Genomic DNA, 7,228 nt, shown 5'->3' on the forward strand with positions numbered 1-7,228 from the left:
ACGTCACGCTAAAATCAGCCAAAATTTACCCCCTCCCCCTTTGTCACGCTTTTCCTATACTTATAACACGCAATGTCACACTTGCTCTGACCCCTCTCCCCCTAGAGCGTGACATACTTTATGGATGACGCCTTGCGGCCGAAGCAAAATTGAGACTGTTCACGTTTTTGTTTTCCATGATCAAATTAGATGAAAATTGAATTGGTTTTATTAAATATTTCAAATGGGGTTTTGCAAGAAGAATTACTACAATTCGTTAAAAAAAATCAATTTAACCCCTTCCCGCCCAGAGCAAAATCGAGATTTTTTTTGTTTTTATTCATTACTTGTAACTGGATGAACCAAATTAAATAGAATTTTAATGGTGATAAGTTTGCATTCCATATAAACTAATGCAAGTTAAACCTGGTTGAAAAAATGCATGGTTGCAGATAGAGGGTGACGATTTCCGAGATTTTCAATTTCCCGGGAATCGAGAGTTGAATTTGGCCATTTCCCGGGAATTCCCGGGACCCGGGAGTTTTTTTTTCTATGCCAAAAGTGGCAATAATTTAAAAGGAAATGTAATAATATTGTTTCTTTTCAATCAATTAAGTTACATTTAATCATACTTATTCTATGGAACGTTAACTTCAGTATCCTTTTGATCTTAGGAACGATGTCTACCTTTTGATATTTTTTTCTAAGTCTGCAAATACAAGATCGTTTCTTGTGCTATTTGGGACTCAAAATTGTAGTTTAATATGTTAAAGAACCTTTATTCGCACTGAGCGATTTTTCAAAAGTTTCACAAGCTGGTTGCATTAACTACTAATTAGATTTTTGTGAAGTAAACAAAAAAACTAATTTATAATTTTCCAGTACCGAAATATTCGCAATATGATAAACACTAACTTAAAACAACAATTTAAACTTGTTTTTTTCCTTTTAAAGTTCAACTGTAAATACTGATTGGAAAAATATTTACAGTTATCAAGAAAATCCGAATGTTCACAATTGGTGAACCGTAAACTTTACAAAGATTGATAGAGTGTTATTTTCCATTGATAGAGTGTTATTTTCCAAAATATAATTGAATATTGAGGTGACGTGAAACACAAAATGACTTTTTGACATCAAAAAAGGAAATTACCTTGATACAGCGAAATTACCCTAGGGACTTAGAATTCAAAAAAACAGATTATGAGAACCGCTTTGCTCGAGAGAGAATATGGAAATTGAACTTATTTTGAAAAAGCTTTTCCTTCTTAGAAATAATAAATAAAAATAATTTAAAAAAAAACTTTAGATTTCATTTCTGGGGTGTAACTGCTAAGTATGCTTTAAGATAAATTCTGGGGTCCAAATTCTTTTTTTTTTGGCTTCTCTCAATTATAGTTATTGGAATTTTCGACAAGTCAAATTTTAAACTTTTTGAATAAGAAGATCAGAAAAGCATTGGTTTATTCGAACTTGGACGTCGAACATTGAACTTCCAATATTCTAAACAATTTAGAATTTTTCAAATAATTTTCTGATTAGTTTATATAATTTTGCTTCGAAATTTATAAGCATGAAATTTCCCGGGAGTCTCGACCAAATTTCCCGGGAATCAAAAGGTCCAAAAATGGACGATTTCCCGGGATTTTTTTCCCGGGAATTCCCGTTTGTCACCCTCTAGTTGCAGAGAAATTCAATTTTTAAGACAACAATTTGTGGTGCTCTGGAGTAACCATGGGCGTGAGAGGGTTAAATAAAAGAACTATGGAGCACTGGTCCAAAAATGGGTGTTAGAAGGTTTAACATGAAAAAAAATGGAAGAGTGGTAGTGAGATGATGACAATTTATCGTTTAATTTAAATCATTGAAAAACTATTTTGTATTGTTTAAGGGTAAGCCGTTGATCATTTTCGAAGAAAATTGATCATCACTATAAAATATTCTGTATAAATTTCATTTCAACGAATATCTGCACCAAAATGAATCAGCAAGTGCCAGTTGTTGCCTTCTTGAAGCCACTGAAAGATTTTTTGCTCTAAATCAAATGTGTTTCAAAATTTATATAATTTTGTGGAACAATCACTGACGCCCAAGTTCGCAATCATTGATTAATGAAAAACTTGCTCCAAATATGTGAAAACATTGAGTTTTTTGAAGTAAAACAAACACGAGAAGTTTGCTTTTAAGGAAAAACTAAAAAGTTTAACAAATTTGTTCAAGCGCTGAAACTAGTATAACTTGGTTTAGAAAAGTTATTTGCTGTAAAACAAACAATTTCTGAATGATTTTATTCGTTTTAACCTAATGTGTCAAATCATACTCTCTCAAACTGGTCACAGAGTTTTAAAGAAATTTTAGGATTTTGGAGTATGGATTCATTTTACTTACTGTCCAAACACTTTGTTGAAAAAATGCTTCTCAACAAAAAATACCAGAAAGCATTTTTGATTTATTATACGATTAGAGCTTACAAAATTAGAAAAAAAATTAAATTTTTTAGTAGTTGTATGAATTTTTACACGCAGTCAAGCTATTAGTTGATCTATACACTTATTTAAACCATTAAAGTAGCTGTTCTATTAAATTTTGATGCAAAATATTATTCAGAACCAAGATTAGAACAATTTCAATAAATTTAAAATTCCCGGGAAAATGTTTGAAAATTTCTCGTTTCCCGGGAAATTTGTAACCCCGGGAAATTGGACGCTCTAAACATAGATCAAAAAAGAATTAAATTTTCGTCCATTTCTAAATTACAAAATGGGAAAAGCTTAGAAAAACTTATTCTACCTATATTTCACGTAGCTCGACCAACAATGTATAAAAAAGAAAATTAGAGTAAACTTATAAATTGTCCAATCTTCAGAAAACTGAAAATCTAAAACTGAACATGCTCATTTAGTCCTCATTATTCCATCGACGAATCCTTGAAACCTATTAAGTCGATTTTCAGTGTTGAACAAAATATCGATGATTTAACACATTTGGCTTGCAATTCTCGGTTTACTATGCTTTTGTTCCTGAACGGTTATAAAGATGAAAATTAGTTTTGCATCTCCCAATTGAAGTACCGAGAGCAATTTTGTCGTTGAATGACATCAACCAGATTTATCGCTTTTTTCACTTTTGCTCAAGAGAGAGCTTGGTGTCATTACATCACCTCTAGAAAGAGATTGCAGAGATCATCAAGGTAACCAGCAGAGTGCTATCGGATCCATCGCTGAAGATGAATGTGAACGAAAATAAAAACTACTTCAACCTGATACGATCTGATGATGTGCATTTCCATTCAATGGCAACATAATTGTTTCAACACTCTGGGGACACGCTTTCCAAGCGGATGTCAATATTTTTTGGGTGGCTCTTTGGTTTTCGAACTTTATTGCTGATTCTAAAAGTCACGTTGAATCGCATGTGAAATTTATGAACTAATGTGAAAATAACAGTTATTAAATTAGTATTCAATCCCAAAACAAACACACAAAAATGTTATTTATTGCATCCCTTGTTTTTCAACTTCATAATTAAGTAATTTATCAAACAAATAACGGTATACGATTCGTTTTCGGGGTCGCGATTAAAATCAAACTTTTACACCCGCGATCCGGCACTTTTGGTGGCACCCGCCGCCATCGGTGAGTGTCGAAAAGCCACACGACCATAAGGGAAGCATCACATATGTTCCGCCACCCACCGTCCCCCACCGTCCAGAAACCGAGGTTCGAGTTTCGAGTATGTGAAGGAGCAGTTGTTCGTGACTCCGGGCTATAAATTTAGTTATTACCGATAGACGGTCACATTAAAGCAATTTTTACCTGGTGAGTGGAAGTTTTCATACATGGCACTTGTAACGTATGCCCGTTTTGATCACGTAGGTTCTCGTACGCGTTTGGCCAGGTGATGAAGGTTTCGGATAACGATATTACTTTCAAGTACGTACTTCACCTGATGATCGCTAATGATTTTGACGCAACAATGGAAGTCGAGCGTCATTGATTAATGTTCAGGTTGTTTGTGATAAGTAAAAGCTACAAATGTAAGACTTGAAAAGGTTAGATCATATAAATAAGTAAAATTAGAGAAGCTGTTCAAACCTAGGGAGAGTGATTTTTTGCACAATTCACTCATACAGGGCTCCATACAATTTTGACAATCGGACCGCGCACTGGACTCACAATCCAGTGGTTGCTGGTTCGATTCCCGCGGTGGCCACATTAAAAATTCTAAGTGTAAATATGAATATCCGGCGCCGTCGCTCCGTGCCGTACTCAAACACTTAGGAGCCCAGGGCGGCGAAGTCCTTGTAGTTAAAAGGAAGACACTAGTGGTTGGTACTAGCAATGGTGGCCGACAGCTATAAAGTCAACTTCGTTTACAAAAAATGAACGTAAATATTCGAAAATCTGTATCTTTTGTTTAATATTTTTCTGATCGGTTTGTTGCCTTCGGCAAAGTTGGAGGTATTGATGAGGACTATTCAGAAAACACACGGTATTTTTAAACAATTTTAAAACAAACGGGAAAAAAATCAATTATTAAATCCAACCACCCGTCACGTTAGGTCACAATGAATACAACTTATGAATGAAAGCTCCAAAAAAACAAGTGTAATAACGTATGTCGCCTCACCTTCACTGCAGCTGTCACTGATGGGGCTAACAAGACAAACCACGTCGTCGTCACCTCGCCAGCAATCTGTTGTATTCTGTATGCACGCAGGGTGTGAAGATATTTCATTTTGATCGTTATCGTACACTCGAAAATTTCATCAAAGCAGGCTGGTTTCCTCACACATTTTGAGCCACACTTGATTGGGTTCCAGTCACGGTGTAGCACCGCACAGATTCATTGATAATCATGAAACACAAAAATTACGAATGTGAGGTTGAGTTCCTGGAAAGTGCTCGTGCACTTCTTGCGACTGCAGTTTATGGTTATAATTTTTGTGCGCCACTGAATATTAAGGTGTCGTTGACATAAGGTGAGTGAGAAAAAAATCTTGGGCGCAGAGAATTAATCGATATGGTGTACAAAATGAACTGTATAAATGCAACAATGTTGCATATTTCTAGATAAAACATGATTTATGATTAATTAAAAAAAAAATGAGTGAATCAATAGGCTCAGTTTTTATCATTTGGTAAAACATCTTCAATTGAAACAGTTAAATTGGAGCTATTCTTAAATCACATGGACATGTTTTTTCGAATCTCAGACACACCCCTTTCCTTGTGTGGTTGTAGAAAAAATAAAGCGTGAACAATCGCCAAACTCTCTCCTCCCCCTTTAAACTGTAAACGTGATTTATGAATTGCCCCAAAAATACAAATACGCTTAAATACAAAAAAAAGTTTATTAAGTTCTTGATACAGTCCAGACTCGATTATCCGAAACATCGATGCCTCGAAGGTTTAAAAGGTTTCGAGTCGTGAAAAAAGTGTTTTTCTTATTCTTAATCAGTCATATGTGAGTAGTTGATTGTCTGTTACACTGCCAAATTATTTTTTTTTAATATTCCATCATCATATGGCCTATCTTTTTTATTATTTTCTTGTACCTGTAAAAATATTTGTTAATTTTTTTGTAAAAACCCAAAAAAGGAGGGGATTTTTAATCTATGCAGCAAAAAGAAGATATTTTTCAGCACAAGTCGTACACGGAAAGGGGATCTATCGCCAAATCAGCAAAAAGATTTTCCTGCGATCTGCGAAAAATTTCTCTAAACCTGCGTGTGAAGTAGAAATTTGCGTGCATACTTTTCAGATCAAACAGAATTTTTTGAGAACTTTAGGCATCATCCATAAAGTATGTCACGCTAAAAGCGGCCAAAATTAACCTCCCTCCTATGTCACTCTTTGTCACGCTGACTTTGACCCCCCCCCCCCCTCGTAAAGTACGTGACACTTGGTTGGACCCCCCTCCCCCCATCTTGATTTTTTGTTCAATCTAGATTAAATTTTCAAAAGTTCCTATCGGCATGAGATACCCATGACTCATATGTTGTTTTGAAAATTTGCTTTAGCAATTGTTGCATGATTTCTAAATGTAGAATTATTTTTTTTAATGTGGAGTTCAATTGAGGAAGTTTTTTACTATTTATTGTTGATGATTTAAATCTATTAGGCCGCTACAAATATTTTTTGAACTTTATGTCCCTCGCCTCTGACCAAAGTCGAGGGGGGAGGGCAAAACATGAACAAGTTTAAAAATTGAATTTACGATATTTTAAAATGCATTATACACCTGTCCAGTTGTTTTGTAATCATTAGTTCCCAAAATATCTAAGTATTGATGAAAATTTTATTTTGCGCAAAAAAAAAGTTTTTGCGGTGTTGTGCTTTGGAATTTAATAAAAAAAATCAAAATATGTTTAATACAGCCCAAACATGCTAAATATTATTATAAATGCAGAAAATGCATTTTAAATTGTTTTAAGTTGATTTAACTTCTATTTTCGTTGAAATTTTGATTGTTTTTTTGAAAAAATATTTATTTGAATCCTGACCTTCCCTTTCTTTCCCCTACTAACACAATTCCCCCACTTCCCGTGATGCTTGAAGGAGATGCTGTGGATTCAACGGTCTCATGCGGTGTCAACAGGTATAGAGCGACAAACTCTGTGTCTGATGAGCCTGCAACTTCAACTATCGGACTACCATTCTTACCTTTGTTGAACTGCATCTCCTTGTGGGGGGTAGGGGGGGGGGGGGTGGGGCGGTATTGACTTAAAGCAGAGATCTTCAGGGGTTATACAGTGAGGATGATTAGCTCCCACTATTCATCTGTTGGTTCATTGTGTAACTTCAGCTGATCCGTCAATAACGGAGTAGCAGCTCATTGGCAGTCAACCATGCTCATGCTCAATGGGAGGTGCATTATCGCTATTTTTTTAAATAAGACTTTTTCCTATATTTTCCTAACCATTCCATACAACTTTACTCAAAAAACAAAATCGATAAAAAAAATCCTTTCCCAAGTTACTAACATTTAAACTCCCACCCATGAAATTATCCCGCGGACTACCAAGCAAGCCAAAAAAGGTGGAATTTCAACTTTGAACAGCTATATCTCGGCTCCCTGTGGACCGATTCTCGATATCTAAACAGCAAAAGATGCGGACAGATCTCGTCTGCCTGTGTGGATCAATCGGGGCGCGCACTGGACTCACAATCTAAAGGTCGCCGGTTCGAATCCCGAAACGGACGCAAACAATTCTAAGTGTAAATAAAGGTTTTCGGTGCCTTCTCCC

The sequence above is a fragment of the Culex quinquefasciatus genome, chromosome 2 (assembly GCF_015732765.1).
Source record: "Culex quinquefasciatus strain JHB chromosome 2, VPISU_Cqui_1.0_pri_paternal, whole genome shotgun sequence".
Classification (NCBI taxonomy): Eukaryota; Metazoa; Arthropoda; class Insecta; order Diptera; family Culicidae; genus Culex; species Culex quinquefasciatus.